An 18401-nucleotide genomic window follows, 5' to 3' on the forward strand; every position below is an offset into this window, starting at 1 on the left:
ACCCAAAATAGCCCAAATAAAACCCAAGCACCACATTTAGTGGTGCACCAGAAGTTAAACTCTGTAATTTACATCTTAAATTGTCTTTATCCATTTGTGGCCACGGTATATATTGTGGTCATCCTCCCACTTTCTCTAATAATGGGAATTGTGAAAATCCTGGTCCGTTATCATACTTGCCTACACTTCTTGTTTTCCAGGCGGGGCTAGTCTTGCCTATTTGCCTCCGTACAGATAGTACCCTTAATCTGCTTACATAAGGCAGGGATACGTCCCATGGACTGCGCTATCGTGCTTGTGGTCACTCAGTGTATGGTGCCAGATATGGTGTTTTCTCTTTGGGGTCCTCAAATTTGACAATGTTACCCCTTTTTCTACACTCAATTATTTTAAAAATCTGCATGTGCCCTCCTTTTGCGCGCTCTAATTTTCTTACCGTTATTCGCCTGACATCATTATGCCTCAGTTTGTATGACTGTTATCTTTTTCTGTGTCATCAAGATCTAGTCTACTTAAAGACAGCCTTCTGTCCTCATCTGTCATGACGCCATCTAGCCTTCCTCCAGTTTCCCTTGCTATAGGTCCTTCTATATTCTTTTGTGGGTGTGTAAGGAAGGAAGGGGTGAATTAGCCCCCGTACATTCTACGTGAAATGAACCTCTTGCTCTTGCACTAGAGGGGGACGCCTCCATCGCCTTTCTGCTGCCATGAGGGATAAGGCCTTGGCTGGAGCAGAGGTGGGATTATTGCAAGACACGCTTGGACTCCATTTTGTGTGCCCTCAACTCCATCTTTGGACTAGGATGCAATTCGGCACTACAAAGACTCCTCTCCCCTCTGCAGCGCCACGCCCACTGAGCACTAACCGCCCCACCTTTTCTGCATAACCCAAGTCCCTTTTTCTCACGGATGCGCTGAAGCTAAATGTTACAATTAAAACTATGTATCATATCATTCTTCCTCTGAGATCACTGTCCTGTGTGTGAACCAGCCCGACCCATGACTTGTAGCTCATATCCATCTCCACAAACCTGCTCCTGTACCCCTCACCCTCGCTGTTGGACAATTACTGCTTGTGTAACCCTGTGCCCTCCTAAGTTATTCCCTTGTTGTAACAGAAGAGTGACCCCACTGTGCTAACCACTCCTGAGTTCCCCCAATAAACCCAGACCCCTGAGTATATTCTGTCCTAAACTAACATATGCCACTCCACTCCCATCCTCGCCCTGATGTGCCAGACCAACCAGTTCCCAGGTTATCATAGAAGGCAAGACCCCTGCACCCCTCACCTTATGAATGACCCAATGTACAACAATATGATCAAGTGTGTGCAATTTACAGGTCTCTAAGATTTATTCAAAGGTATATTGATGTTCGTGGTGTATTGCATGTTTAGAATAAGTGTATAGATTAGCTAGTGAGGTCCAGTTTCCTCTCTCGCCTGGCCTAACCTTCACCTCGCACGGACCGTCCAGCTGAATCACGTGATATCCAACCTCCTGTCAAGTCATCTGCCAATCCTGTGGAGCCGGCCCATAAAGAACTATATGTGTACCTCCTTTCTAAGCAATGATATTGTAACTTTCAGACTGTGTAGAACTCATCACTGATGATGCTGTAACACTTTAAAACCCATTGTATCTGTATTGTTTGCCAGAGCGCTCTCGAGGCAGCAGAGTTGTCTGGATGCTGAATTTCATATAAATCTTTGACAACTTGCAATCATCTCTCGTGGTCTCATTCCCTACTGGGATGTGTCCTATATTCTGACTTTTATTGGAATTGTGGGGAGTGAGTACTTTCAGGTGTTATGCCCTTCTTTATCCCTCATTTTCCTATGTAAATCCCCAAATAGTAGCTTTACGCTTTCTGTATCTCACACATCAGCCCATGTTGGTATTCTTTGTACCCCTTGCAGTTCCCTACATGGCTGTTGTGACCCACTTTCTTCCTCAAGTAGTTCTTGTACTTCGATCAGCACTATTCTTCTATGACACAGGTACTCTATCTTGTCATCTTTTAGTCCCCTACTTCTCTTAATTTCTTCTTCCCTTCTTCTAATCTCTCTGAATCTTCCTCTTGCCTTCTTTACAACCTATCTTCTTTCATTCTGTGCGCTTCTACCTCCTCTTGTCTATTCTCTTCTAACCTCTCCTTTTCTTACCTCGCCTCGTACCTTCTTTGTTCTTCCCTTTGCTTGCATTCACTTTCTTTCTCTTCTGCCTATGCCCTATCTTCTTCCTTTTCGTTCTTCTCTCGCTCTTCTCTCTCTTCTCTTTCTCAAACCCAATCAATGTCCTTATCATCCAGCTTGAGTAATATTTGTCCTCCCATCCATTCATTCTGTACATTTGTCATTTCCTTAGCTTTGTCCTTTATTTATTTCTGTTTATTGCTTCCTCCTCTATCTCCTTTTGTCTATCATGCCTGTCCTTCCATTTATCATGCTGTTTACTTTTATTGCATGTCGAGATATATTTGCGTTCTCTGCTTTACTCTCTTCTGCATTGTCCTCACTGTTATAAGTGGGGGGCACATATATCGGATTAATGTATCCCACTGCTTCTTTCAATTCCTTTAAGGGATTAATTCCTTTCCCTGCTGTGTCTATGCTCTTATTTCCAGGAGGGGAAAGGGCAGCCAAAGGTATTACATCCTCCCCTTTATGCGGATTAAGCATCCACTGCTTCTCAACTGTATCTTCTTTTCACGCTGATACATTTCCATAACTCTAAAATAGTCAACCTTTTCTGTATCTTCTTTCCCTTATATGTGGAATACAAATATGTCGTTATATGCCATAATACTGTTTTTGACAACAAACCCTCCTGAGACCATGGCATAATTGTCTTATTAGTCGTGCCTCAAATCCACTCTGAATGATGCTTCCTTATCTTAGCTGTGTATTTTGGCAATGTTCGGCATAAGTGTAAAAGAGGAGTGGCTCCCATGATGATGAGTCTATCTCGACTGTCTATACTTACCTGACCTTTTATTATTTTCTTTATTCTGTCAAATATACCACACTAATCAATTTGGGCAGGCACCATCAATGACCGCTTATTTAACCAAAAAATTAATTATAAATGTTTTTTTAACCACTTTTAAAATCTATGAATTTGTGTTCCTACATTTATACTTTCTATCAACTTTTAGAATATTTCTGTTTTAGCATTGATATTTTAAGAGTGTTATTTATTTATTAATTTCCTTTGATTTGTATCCTTCTCACTGATGTGAATCTCTTGATTAAAAAATCTAATAATCACCTTAATATTTTTACTATAGTTTTATATTCATTAGTGTTAACACAACAAAAACTTTACACTGATATATTTATAACCCCGATGAAATGTGCACTTTTTAAAAATGTTCTGCATACACCTTCCTTTACAATCTTTAGTAAATGTATCTCATCTCATTTTTGCTCCATTCTGGAACTTGATGAGCACTCTTCTTGTTGGCCTTGCCTTAGGAATCCTTAACACCCCCATTTGGTGTATTTGTGTATTTTTAGTGTGTACTCTTCTGTCCTCTTGGAACCAGGAATCGAGGTATCGACTTTTCTTCTTTATAATCCCCCAAAATCTTGTTACTTGTATATATATTATTTACAACACAGTCCCTCGCCCTCTTTTTACCACCTTCAATGGTCTACTTACATCCGTGGCTCAGCTCAAGTCCCTCGGCCCGACTCTCCGTCAGCGCACCAGTTTGCCTTCTGTTCAACAGGGCACCTGCAGGGGCCGGACCGAAATTTCGTCAAAGAGGCACCTGCCAACTGTATCTTCTTACACATGTTTTATTGCTCGCTGTTCTCCACAGGAAGGTCCATGGTCTTCTGGCTAATGGTGGGAGCAGCCAAAAGTCTGAAGATCTGGATATGGGCCTGGGTCGATTAGACCTGAACCATCCACACCATTACCAAAATGTACTCTAGCACTCTGAAGCATCTCTTGTGCTAGATGGGATTACCAATAAAGATCTCAGACCAAATAACCAGACAGACTCAAAGAATATGGCAAAGTACTACTTTATTTTCACTTAAGCAGGGTCAACAGGCAGACATCTGACTGATGCATGCACACTCACACACAAACTTGATTAGAACAGAAGTAATATATACTTCAGCGACCATGGCTCATCTCAGCACAGCAAACACACCCTCTTGGTCTGCCTTTGCTTCCGCCACGTTAGTTTGGAGCCTGCGATGCTCCTAAAAGACTCTGGTGCAACCCTGCCACCAGCGATCACACGGGTTCCTTTACCTCTTCTTCTTACCACTGAAAAAGCTCTGCACAACGCTTTGGCAATGGGCAAGCATTTCCTTTCCATGCTTCCCGCTGCGTGACGTCTGCATTGGGGATGATTAGAGGCACAGACCCTCTCAGGAGCCCCACTGGTCCCGGCGTCTTCTTGCTCCTCTGGTCCCACCTCCAACAGCAAATACGGTCTGTGCTGATTCTTCCTCCCCTGCTTATTCTTCGCCTGCCTCTTCTCTATGAGCTGCACCTGAGGGGGGCCTTTAAGCCCTTCAGTCTCCCTCAGGTGTGGGTCATCTGTGTTAATTAGCTAACCACTCTTACAGTTTTATCCCTCTACAAACCTCTTCCTTGTTTCAGTCCTGAGAGAATTATGGGATATCTGAATTCAACCTGACAATAAGCCATTAAAAGATTAGGGCTTCAGGAAAAATTGAACAGGGGAATGTTGCTGCCTTTCTTACCTGTTTCCTCCCCTTTGTGATACTCCCGCATAACATCACCCCCAGGGTCGGGATCAGGAAGTGTCTACCTTCGCCTGACCACATGAGGTTAAGGTTTTCATCACATACCCCATTGGGAGCAGATCAGCCTGAGATGATGTGGACCACGTCCCCTCGGCCCGGAAACACAAGCATACCCAGACCGTTTTCTACCTTCTTGGGCATCGTCAGTGAGGTGCAGCTTGTTTCTCTATGGATCAAGGAGCAAGGGACACATGTCTTGTCATAGCCCCTCGCAAATAGGGAGCCAGATAAATTGTAAAGTAAAAAATGAGATGGATAAAATTATGGAATTAATCTAAACTAGCAACAGTGCTTTGGGGAATTCTCCACAAAACCTTTTTTTTATCCCATCTATGACTTTACAGAAGGGGCCAGCCATATGTAAATTAGTCTGGTACAAACACCAATGGAAGCAGTCCAGCCCGAACTGCTAGACCACAACCCCTCTTAACAGATGCACAAGCAATCCCAAAGTCTGTTAGGTGCAGCTTGGTTCCCTTTGGCGCAGAAACCAAAGGATCCATATCTGTGCATGCCCCCTCTCACAAAGAGAGACAAATTGTAGTATATTGTTGTTGGCAAACTTGTGAATAGTGGGCTTGTGCAAACTGGGAGTGCACTTAGATTTTCAAATTGGGAATGAATTGGAATTGTGCAAATTGTTAATAAGCAGTTTTCAAACTGGGAGAAAACTGGGTTGGCCAAACTGGTAGCATACCAGATTATTAAACTATGAGTATTTGCACTCTCCCTACCCTTCATGGACAAACCTACAGTATTTTTCTGTCAACCTTCCATCCTTAATTCAGCACTTTCGCAACCACCTGTTCATTTGCCATTCTGCCCTGTCCTCGTCCCTGGTTTATGTTTTCACCTTCCCCTGCAACATCTTGTCTTCAAGTCACATTCTCTCACCCAATTTTTCCTCCGCTATGTCATCAACGGGCAATTCTGAAAGGGTTTTTGTACCAGCAACATTTCTTTCCAAGTGATTTTTATAAATAAATAAATAAATAAATAAATAAATAAATAAATAAATCAATCAATCAATAAATACATACATACATACATACATACATACATACATACATACATACCTACCTTTTGGTATGGCCAGATTGAGACTCCATTGTTAGTGTGAAAACTGTGAATATCAAACAGTGACTATCCTGAGATTGCTCAGACCATACAATACTGGAGTTGGGTATACTGTAAATATACCAGAGTTTGTGAAACTGGAAATACACTGTATTGGTCATATTAGGAATATAAGGGCATTGTTATATCTGGGACTGTCAAAGTGAGATATATACTCATGTAGTCCAGCTGGGAGTGCTCTGAGATTTGACAGTCAGTGGAATTGTGAAAACCTGGAAAGTGGAGGGCTTGTAAAATGGAAAATACTGTGTTTTGACAAATAAAATAAACATGGCCAAACTGTCAATGTACTGGGGTTGTGCAAAGTGACAATGGGCCTCATTACGAAGTTGGCGGTCTGGAAATAACGGAGCCGGTAAGGCAATACCGGCATCCATTACCGGGCTGTAGTATTACGACCCTAGACACCAGTCCTACCTGCATCGACAAGGACCCGATGTGGCCATGCACCACCGTACCGACATGTACGCGTGCGTGGGTGCCGTGCCCGTAATACCGGCATGCCGCAAGGAAGAGGACATCACGAGTCACACAGACATGCACAAACCGGCATCCAGATGCCGGTAAGAAGGGCCACCATGATGCCGTCAAAACCGGCATTGCGGATCACCTGTTAATAGGAAACTGCTATGCACCCAACTATCACAGGTGCACACAATCAGCACCGGTGTTGGCAATGGAGCCAGGCCCTGCACAAAAGGAGCACACCCACATGCCACACTCCTTCCGAGACCAAAATGATACCACTTGCACTTGCCAGACTAGAGATGGAGGACATGCCTGCAGTGCGACTCCTTGAGCAGGAAGTACAACAGGCAACACAGAAGAGACACAGGAGGAGAAGGAGGGTGAGACCGGCCCAGCAAATCCCACAAGTGTAGGGATTTGTTCCCAGCAGACAGCCATCAATTCCACATATAAGGGCCAATCCGTTTGACTTAACCCCAGCAGAGATCCACACCCTGTACCGCATGTACAGGGACACCATCACCACCATAGTGGAATTAATACAGGAAGACTTGGTCAGCCTGATCAACATCCGCACAGCGATCCCCCCTCTGCTGAAGGTGGTATCTGTGCTCCACTTCCTGGCCACAAGCACCTACCAGCACACAGTGGGCCAAATGCATGACAAGTCGCAACCATGCTTCTCTGTTTTGCTAAACCAAGTGCTGGATGCACTACTAAAGCACACAAGGGCCTACATATCCCTACCACGGACACCACAGGAGGTGAATGCAACCAAAAAAGCATTTCATGCACTGGCAGGCATCCTCAATGTAATTGGTGCCCTCGACTGCATCCATGTAGAATTGGTAATCCCACATACCATGGAGGTGGTGTACCGCAATCGGAAGCTATACCATTCCATCAATGTGCAGATGGTGTGTGATGCCAGCCAGATTATAACACATTGCTGTGCCAGATACCCGGGATCCACGCATGATGCCATGGTGCTGCAGAACTCCTCACTACCCCGCTACATGCAAGGAGACGTCATACGACGTGGCTGGCTGTTGGGTGAGTCTGCCCTCTGGGCCATGGGAGGAGAGGGTTGGAGGGCCTACAGGCATATGCAAGGGGTATGCCCTTTGGGCCATGGGAGGAGAGGGTTGTGGGGCCTACATACATATGCAAAGGAAATGCCCTCTGGGCCATGGAAGGAGAGGGTTGGGGAGGCTACATGCATCTGGAGTAATTCCCTGATACACAGTACTCACATGCGAGTACATAATGGACCTTGTCAATGCTTCGGGGTGGCTGGTGGTTCCAATGTCAAGGCCCCTAAGTCATGTACGTCACCCAAGGCTAGCACCAAGGATTGGCAAGTACTGTACTGGGCAAATAGTTGTGTAGATGTGGCTGCCGTTGATGGGATAGTGCATGTGAACGTGAACGATGTACAGGCTGAGCACATACGGTAACCGAGCAGTATCCTTACACATACCTCCTTCTGCTCCCATGTAGGTGATGGTGGCTATCCCCTGAAGGTGTGGCTACTCACCCTTGTCAGGAATACGCAAAACAGACACAAACAGGACTTCAATCATGCACATACATGCACGTGTGTGGTCATTGAGCAGACCTTTGGCCTGTTGAAGGCACGGTTTTGCTGCCTCAGCAGGTCAGGTGGCACCCTCATGTATGGGCCGGAGAAGGTGGGCAAGATCATCATGGTATGTGCTATGCTGCATAACATGTGCATCCGGTGGAACATACCCCTGCCACCTGACATGGAGCTGCCACCACCCAGTGAAGTAGAAGGAGATGAAGGTGTAGATGTTGGACATCGGCCAGGATGCGATACACTTGATGGACGCGCAGTGTGCCAATCGATCATAGACCAATCATTCTGATGTACTGGGATGCAGAGGGTGCCATGTATGTGGGACACTGGGCACTGTCTGTAGGGGTATATGGGCACAGTGCACTATAAAGCAATAAATTGACACACACACCAAAGAAGCAATGTCCACTCATGTGAAGTTTTTTACACAACGGGTGCATTCAAGTGATGTTTTGTACAATATGATTTAACAATCCACGCCCCAAAGACCCTGCCCCCTCCCCCAATAGGCCCCCACAAACCTACCACCACCCCCCACACACCCCCAGTACTGCACCACATCTCCACCCTCCACCGTCCCCCTAAGACCCTCCCACACACCCCCACACACCCACCCCCCACGAACCCCCAGTACTACACCCCCCTCCATCCTCCACCCTCCCCCTAACACCTGAAGACATCAGTGGCACAACATGTGTCCAGATGCAGTGCAAATCAAAATGTGCAAGCTGGCCCTGCTACTGTGGACCCCCCATAAGAGGTGGGGGTTGCATCTCTGGGCGCTGCATGCTTCGCAGGGACCTGCACAGGGGGCTGGCCTGTGTGTAACTTGCTGGCGTGGTAGATGCAGGTGAGGTAGATGGTTGTGTCCCTGAAGACGCTGTTTGTCGCTGCTCCATACTGTATGCAATCCTGGTGAGGATCTGGCCCACAGCAGTGAATCCATTGTGGACTTGCTTAGCGTTACGGTTGATGGCCTTGATATTGGCTGCAGTGCTGTCACGGATTACACGGCGTGTTGCCTCGCCTTCTGCAAGGTTATGTTTTACATAGCAATGCATCTCCTCCTGCTGGCCCTCCATCCTGGACAGACATCCTTCAAGGTCCCGTATTGCAGTGGTGGTGGTGGATGGTGGGTTTGGTGGTGTGTCTGCAGCCAATACAGGGCTCTTCAATGTTGGAGACCACTTTCCATGGCTGCCCTGTCCTACTGAATCCTGGTGAGTGGTGCACTGTGGGGTGACCTGCGGGCTTCGGGTTCGACCTACAACCTCTGAGTGGAGTACTCCTGCATTGGTGTTTTTGTCAGGGACCCCTTCCTCGTCGCCACTACGCTGTGTCGATACAGCCATCTCCCCTATTGAGCTTGTGGCAGCAGACTGTGTGCCCTCATTCTCCATATCAGCATATGTGGCCTTACCATGTGTGGGTTGTGTCTCCAGGGGTGCAGGGGCAGGTGTCTGCTGGTCCTGTGTAGGTGGCTGCGTGGCTGGTTGGGCACTGGTTGCTGTCTTGCGTGCCGATTGGACCATCCATGCTCCCCCCTGGGCCTTTTGGCTAGTGTCATGGCTTGTGCACTTCCATCAGGTTCTTCTGGGTCTGCATCCGTACCTGTGGGACACAGAGAGTGGCAGGGCATCAGTGATGGTGGTGCTTGCATCATGCATGCATTGGTCTTTGTGCAGTTGGCGCCATGTGATCAGTTGCATGCCTGGTTTTGCGGCGGGCTGGCTACGTGCAAGGTTGGGGGGTGAGTATTGCAATCCCTCAGGTGTTCACATGTTCACCATGGTGTCTGCTGTCGGGCCTACAGGTGTGTTGTGTCTTGCGTACTGTGTGACACGTGCAGGACATCTATGTGCCAGGTGTGTATTTGTGTATGGGAGAGGCATGCAGCATGAATTTGGATGTGATAGTGGTGGGGCCAGGATGTGGACAGGGATATGTGTATGTGTGTATGATGGGCCATGTCTTGGCTTTCATCACTGTCACAATCAGTGGTCAACTGTGATGAATGGTTGTCAGGTGTTTGTAGGGACAATCACCTTCATCTGCCGATGATGGCACTCCAAACTCCGCTCCACTGACTCCTTCAATGGGCTCCACAACTATCAATGTGCTGCAAGTTTCCTCCCATTAGCCAATTTGATAGGTGAGTGAGGTCCACCACCTGTTTCCAGCCCCTGGCTCCGATTGACTGACAAGATATTCCTCACTCTAAGCCTCAGGAAATCCCAGCGCTTTTTGCAATCGCGCACTGTGTGTGAGGTGGTGCTGACTGCACTTACTTTCCTTGCCACTTCCTCCCAGATAGCCTTCTTTCTGAGCAGTGCTGGACGCCTGAAGTCACTGCAGAAAACCACATCTACATTCTACAAGGGTATCGGCTAGCATGCCAGATCCTCGTCCTTAAATCGTGGTTTCCGCAGGCGGGTAGTGCCTTTCTGGGTAGCCTTTGACATTTTGTTTGTGGTGTGCTTGGAGTTTTGCCTGTGAAGGTCCAGTCTGTGGAGGATGGCAATGGATTGTGTTTTTAAAGATGGCCGCCAATGCATTTCCCGTTCCAGCGCAATGACGTTATTTCCGGGTCCGGTAAAAACGGGCCCGTTCATACCACTATGTTAATACCGGTACCGCTATTTGGGGTTGCCGATGACAGAGATGTTATGTGCGCTTTTGATAATGCTGCTATCTGGTGGTTTGAGGGTCGTTACCAGCATGCTGGAACAGCCGTTACCGGCATGCAGGGGTGCGCATGCTCGCACACTTGTGATCAATCGCTGTTTGCGGGATCAAGCCTACATAGGCATGTTATTACTGACATGCCAGTAATGAGAGATTTTTAGCGCCATTCTCTTAATGAGGCCCAATATACTGGTATTGTGACGCCCCAAAATACATTGGAATTGTGCATGCTGAGATTTTGTGCAACATAGAAAAATGAAGTCACTGCAAAACTGGTAAAGTGCCAGAATTCAGAAATCTGGAAACGTACCCAGTAGTGTAATTGTAAGTATATTAGTATAGTGAAGTGCTAAGTGTCAACCTCAAGGACTGATCATGTTTGCTCTTCCATGTCGAAAATGGACAACAAAATGGCAAAGATGTCTTGAACATTGATAGCCTAAACAACGTAACGCTGGCAAAGCCTAATAAAGGCACGGTCTACAACTGTGCACGAGAAATTGAAAGGTGAAAAATTAAGGCAGTACTTGGAAAATAGTGTGAAGTAGAATCTCTGAGAAACTGAAGCGTTCAGTGACAGGCAAGGTGTAGGAGGAGAGTGACAAACTGCTGGCGGTCCAAATGACATGCAGTACATGTCATGCCGAGAGAGAAACTGCAACACATGAACTTGAGACTTTGCTGCGTACCTGAGTGAGACACCACCAGGCTCATGCATCTAGTACCTGCTGATCAGCAAAGAGGGAAGTTGCTATTAGGGGTCGGCGAAATTATTGCTGGCAAAACGTAATTGGTGAAATTAACAAACAATTCCATTCCGCTCGCTGGGTGGTTTTATACCATTTCCGCCACTTATTTATTTATTTATTTTGGTGTGTAAAATTCATTTTTCCTGAAAATAATTTCTTGAAATCTGAAACAAATATAAATAACAGCATTTGGGGAAACAGAATGTTTAAGGTGACTAATTAAAAAAAAAGAAAATGTTGAAAAACTCAATTTTTAATGGGAAACTGCCAATTTGCACTCCGTGTGCAGAGTTGGCAGAGTCCAGGACAAAAGGTGGCCCTTCTACCAATTTTCCCATGAAAAAAATGATCAATTTTTCCCACCCCTGCTTGCTATGTTGAGGGACCTAACATTCTGATAAGAATCTGATCAAGATGCCAGGAGGTCCAGGGACCAAATATCTCAGTGAGAATAAATGAGGGTGCTGCAGGCATGGCACAATATTGGGGACTGTGATGAATCAAATGATGTCATCACTCCCTCTCCCAGGAAACTCTCTTCTCACGTGGCCAGGGAAGGGCAGCCACTATCTGATCCTGACTCTGGGGTTGGCTGCGTTTGGGAGGACCGCATGGGGTGGGACAATTCTGTGAGAGGGAACAAGACTCCCTGACAGGATAATGGTATCCTCCTTTCCACCCAGGGTATAATAAATCATTGAATCCTCAAACATATATGTCCTTCTGTAAAATAGACCCAGTTCAGCCACTTTGTATTGACAATAGGACTTTGAAAAATCCCTTTTACCAAAGGACTGGGACAAAGAAGAACAAATGTGTAATGCAGATCACTGAAGCTTCCAACCAAGAGGAGTGCTCTAGTGGTTGGTCAGGACCTAAAGATGCAGAGACATTTACAATCCTGGCACCACAAGGAAAGGGGAGACTGCTTCTTCCTAGCAAAGGGTAGGAGTTCAGCGAATGGTGTGGACACTGCAGTGGCACTGGTGAGAGCAGCAGGTGGAAAGAAATGGTGGTGCAAGGCTGTGATGTGTCCCCAAGAGTTCCGACGCTCTGACAGAAGGCCGCCAATGAAAGGTGCCAGAACGGAAACTCAAAACTTGCATGGGGAGCCAGAGAGGCAAGCCGACCCCAAGACGCTGCTGGACACGCTGCTCGTAGAAAGCACAGCCGCAAAAGCAGTGAATGACCTGCAGAAGAGCGGAAAATGCAGAGAAGAAGTTGCATAACTGGTGAACCCATGCTACGGTTGCGACATTGCAAAAGTGACTGAAAGGCTGAGAGGGAACCCAGGGAAGCAAGAGACCCCGTTTCTCTGCTGCAAGTTGCATAAATCCCATTAATGGGTAAACTGGGAAACAAAGCATTAACATTTGTATGAACATATAAGGGAAGACATATACCCCTTTTTGATGCAGTTATATGAGAAAGACCTGGCAGCAGTGTATATTAGGCAGTGTGACAGTGAGTCAAAGACCTGCCCACAAATCATAAGGGGAACATTGTAAAAGTCCTAGCAGGATAGTATACCAGGCAGTGTAACTGCGAGTTGGAGACCCACCCCCGAAGAGAAGGTGAATTGTGTGAAAGTCCTGCCAGGAGAGAATACCAGGCATCCTGCTGTGAGTCTGTGACCTGCACCCAAATTATCAAGTAAACATTGCAAAGGCCCTGGGAGAAGAGTATACCAGGCAGTGTGATTGTGAGTCTGAAGACCCGCACCTAATCACAAATAAGTTTTGAGAAACTAAAAAGGAACCCTTGAGTGTGTGAAACATAGGGCAATTCGCCCTGAATTGAGGAATTGCACTTATTGGGAAACAGAAGGATAATCGTGATTGATGGAGAACCTGAGAAACTCAGGGGACTGGGAACGCCCCTCCTAAGGCTTGTGGAACTTGTATTATTTGTTTATTTTTACACTTTTTGGAACTTTATGTCGTATCATTAGAGAATGCTACAGATGAAAAGACTATACCCCTTTTGCACTTTCTTTTGAGTGTAGATTGTAAGGGTTAGGTTAGGAATTTGGACAAAAGACAGAGAACTGTTTATTATTTTTGGACATTCTGACACTGACATCCTTTAGTTTCATTGGGGCAGGGAAACCCCACATAGTCTTTCTCCAACCCTTCTTTTTCTTTAATAAAAGTCTACAGGAACCATCACAATGCCCCGGTGTCTGAGTCTTAGTCCTGATTCATGACACATGGTGTCAGATGTGGGATCCAGCTCAGTTGATACAAAATGTGGTACCCTAGAATTTGAGAAACTTAGTTAGTGAGCCTCCATCCCATCTGTAACCACTAAAGAATCCTTTGGCTTTGATTTATCTAGTAGCCATGAAGAGGTCTTACAAACTGGAGATCATTTATTAATCTATACCGATCTAGTTCTATTAACCCCACCAGGAACCTATGTTAGGTTGGCCTCTAAATCTGGACTAGTGGGGCGGTTCGGCCTAGATGTCTTGGCTGTGGTAATAGATGCCATTTCCAGGGGTGATGTGAACATTCTAATACAAAACATGGGGAAAAACCCAACCACATCAATTTGGGAGAAAAAGTGGCATAGGGGATTTTAGAAAAGCTCTGTTATCTAAATTGGGTGAAGTAACTAAAATGGACAAGACAGAAAGGGGAGAGAAAAGCTTTGGGGAGGCAGATGAAGACCCTCTACTTCCATCAGGGATCTTACCAGCAACCCCTAAGGATGAGTAAACTGAGATAATACCAGACCTAGCATTTGCCCAGCATAACAATCCCATGTTAGCTGAAGCCTTCCCGCGTACCATCTCAGGGGAAGAAGCGAGGAAGAAAGATGGATCATTCTTTTTTACCATGCAAAGTTTGCTTCATAGAGGGGATACCACTCCCGAGGGCATGCCTAGATCTCAGATCATGATTCACAAAAGTCAAAAAAGAATGGTGTTAGAAATCTCTAATTCTCATCAAACAGGTGGTCTTTTGGGAATGGTCAAAACTCACAGACAGGTGATGCAGATTTTATTGGCCCGGCATTTACTCAGGCATCACATATTTTGTTCCCACCTGTGCTTTGTGTCAAAAGACTGATACACAGATACCCTCCCCGGCCCTCTCCAAACTTTACTCATTATTGAAATACCCTTCTGCCTTGTTGCTATGGATATAGTGGGACCTCTTCAACCATCCAAGTTAGGGAATAAGTACATTTTGGTAATCTTAGATTATGCCACCTGATATCCTGAGGCCTTCCCTCTAAGAAACAACACCTCGCAGCAGATGCTAAAATATTTAATACATTTGTTTTTGAGATTTTGTTTCCCTAAAGTGATCCTCACAGATTAAGGGACCACCTTAATGAGTAAATTAATTGCAGAGGTGAAACAGGTCTTACAAATTTTACACTTTGAAACCTCAGTATACCCTCCCCAGACTGATAGGTTAGTCAAGCGTTTTAACAAGACTCTGAAGAGTGTTCTTAGGAAATTGATAGAACTAGACGGGAGGAATTGGGATGTTATGATACCCCGTGCTCTCTTTGCCATCTGGAAGAGCCCGCAATCCTCCCTAGGCATATCACCTTTCAAATTCTTATACAGAAGGAATCACGGGATGTACTAGACATGTTGAGGGGGACATGGGAGGAAATAAAAGAAGCCCTGTTACCCCTGTCTCAGACTGTCCAACATCTAAAAGAATGCATGACAACTTTATGATCTATAGTACATTCCCATTGGTCAATACCCAAGAGCGCCAGACAACCTTTCATGATAAAAAAACACCAGCCGTAGATCATTTTCTGTGGGACAGAAAGTCCTTGTTTTATTACCGACTTCTGAGAACAAAATGTTGTGCAAATGGCATGGACCCTACGAGGGACAAGAGCAGACAGTCCCATGTAACTACAGGGTCTCTCAAAAGAATGGGCAGGTTAAGACCCATATATATCACATTAACTTGTTAAAAGAGAGGAGGGAAGACCCGGTAGCATCCACAACTGTGGTAATGGCTGACTTTCTCACAGAAGGACCGGGGGAGTAAAATCTAATTCCCCCAAATCGTCAAAAGCAAGATCTACTGCAAAAATTTTCAGATGAGTCTGGGAGAATGAAATTAGTTTTTCTTTATATTCATACACCCCCAGGAAAGGTTGTCAACCTGAAATACTTTAGAATTCCTGAGACCAGAAAAGAGATAGTCATACATGAGGTGGAGAAGATGCTAGCTTCAGATATTGTCGAACCATCTCAAAGTCCCTGATCCCCCACAATAGTCCTTGTTGCGAAGCTGGAACAGACATGGTGAGTTTGCATCAATTTTTGGTTAGTAAAAGTGTTGCCTCAATTTGATAATTATGCAATGCTAAGGATCGATGACTGACTAATGGATTGGGATCCGCTGTTTACCTGTCTGCGATTGATTTGACAAGGGCTATTGGCAGGCACCAGTGAATCCAGCGAACAAAGAGAAAACGACCTTCTCCACCCCACTAGAAATGTTTCAGTTCAAGGTATTACCGTTTGGGCTGCATGGTGGACCCACCACTTTCCAAAGGCTCATGGATCAAATCATTTGCCCTTATTCAGCATTTTGTGGAGCATATTTGGATGACAGTCATCAATAGCAAAACCTGGAATTAACACATGTACCACCTTTATCAAGTCAAGAGGGCCCTAAGGAAGGCAGGACTTACCGCAACCCCTAAAAAGTGGCACCTTGCCCATTCTGCAGTAAAGTATTTAGAGTTCTCCATTGTAAAGGGTTGGGACACCGGGAATATGACTGGAAGGCTCAGAGGGAACCTGTGGAAGCAAGAGACCTCTTTGCCCTGCTGCAAGCTGCATGAATCCCACTGATGAGTGACCTGGGAAACAAGGCATTAACATTTCCGTGAAAGTACAATAGATTAACCATACCCATTTATGGTGCTGTTATATGAGTAAGTCCTGGCAGGAGAATGTTTGTTTGTTTTATTATTTATAATGCGCGCCAGAACCGGGAGTAACAGGGCGCAAAGAGCAATAAGGAGAAGTTCAGCTTTGGTTACATTGCTATTCATACATATACATATCTACAGGAGACAGACTACACATATAAAATACAGAAAATATACAAATATCAATAGTTATATAAACATGAAATGAGGGAGCTTGAGGTAGCTGAGTTGGTGGGGATAGATAGGCAAGGATAAGGGGAGGGTGGGTAAGAGGCAGGTAGGATGCAAGATGGATACAAATATAGACAGATAAAGTGCAGGTCAGAGGGTAGAGTGGCACTGGTAAAGGAGGACTAAAGTGTTAACGGTCATTTTCCTTGATCCAGTGAATGTAATTGAGCCTGAAGTGTAGGTATGTTTGGTCAGCCCCTAAGGCAGGAGGAAGGAGGTGTATCAGGTATTGTGACTGCGAGTCTCACTGGCACCTATTTGCAAATAGGTTGTGAGACAACTCAAGGAAACCTTCAGTGTGTGAAATATAAGGGAAGAGGGACATACCCCCTGAATTGAGGAATTGCATTTATTGGGAAACAGAAGTATAATAGTGATTGGTGGAGAAACTGAGAAACTCAGGGGTAGGGGAACACCCCTCCTGAGGCTTGTGGAACTTTGATTATATATGTATTTTTACATTTTTATGTTGGATCCTTGGAAAATGCTACAGATGAACAGTTGAAAGACTATACCCCTTTTGCACTTTCCTTTGATTTTGGATCAGAAGGTTCAGGTTAGGATTTCAGACACAGGACAGAGAACTATTTATTATTTTTGGACATTCTGACTCTGACTTACTTTAGTTTTGTTGAGGCTGGGAAACCCCTCATAGAGATAGGGTGAGATTAGTCTTTTTCCAGCCCTTCTTTTTCTTTAATAAAAGTTTATAGCAATCATCACAATGAAGCTGTTTCCGAGTCTAACTCCTGATTCATTACAGGACCCAACCAAGATACCAGGAACTGCAGAGCAGAAACAGTGTGGTGAACCAGATGCATAACTCAGATAGGCGTCACACACCTCAATAGAGGGACCCAAAAGAATGCACAGGTTAACACGCAGGTGTATTTAACAAGGTATTGGAAACTGAGTCAAAAGTACAAGAAGAATGCATCCTAGGTTTTGAAGGAAAAACTCCCAAAGTATTCTATGACTGACTAAGAGATTGTATACAATAAGACAACACTGCATTCCGGAATACATATAACAAGACAGCGTGGCATTGTTAGAAGTAAAATAAAAATCTCAAAGCTGTCTGTAAAACAGAAGGATATTGCATAAATAATGATGAAATGCTGCATTGTGGAAATGAAAAGTCAAATCCCAAAGCTGTTCATGAATGAGATAGCAATTCTACATATAATATTACAATGCTGACTTCCGGAAATTGAAGTGAAGCCCAAATGTATTATTTGAATGAGAAGGAACTTACACATAACAAGCCACCAATGCACTCAGGCTTTTGACGGCACAGTACATTCCATGAATTTGCTTTAAGAAGAGAATGTTAAATTCTGGGAATTAAAGGTAAAGTGTCAAAGCATCCTGTGAATGAAAAAGTGCAATCATATTATCAGACCATGTTGCATTTTGGGTACTGTAGGCAAAATCCCATAATATTATATTAATGAGAAAGAGACTGCCTGTAGAAATGCATTTCTATATTTTAGGAACTCAAAGGGAACTTATGTTATATTATGTTAATATGATTTTGTATTGCACCACATTTCCACTGCAGTACTTCCAAAGCACTTAGGTTTGTCCTTAGATTGTCATATTGTACCCTGGCCAGCTGTAGCCACACCTTCCTCTTTGGCTGGGTCAAATAACCAGGGAAAAGATAAGGATATGCAAAAGAGCGAAATAGATCTTATCAAAAAAGGACAGGAGGGTTTTATGGTAGCTGTGGCTAAAGTATGCCAGGACTAGGTGGGCTATAGTCCTAAATGCAGAAAGTGTGTGGCTTTAGTTTTGTGATAATTGGATTGGGATTCCAATG

Source organism: Ambystoma mexicanum, chromosome 7p (genome assembly GCF_040938575.1).
Source record: "Ambystoma mexicanum isolate Mex_15411 chromosome 7p, UKY_AmexF1_1, whole genome shotgun sequence".
In the NCBI taxonomy this organism is placed as follows: Eukaryota; Metazoa; Chordata; class Amphibia; order Caudata; family Ambystomatidae; genus Ambystoma; species Ambystoma mexicanum.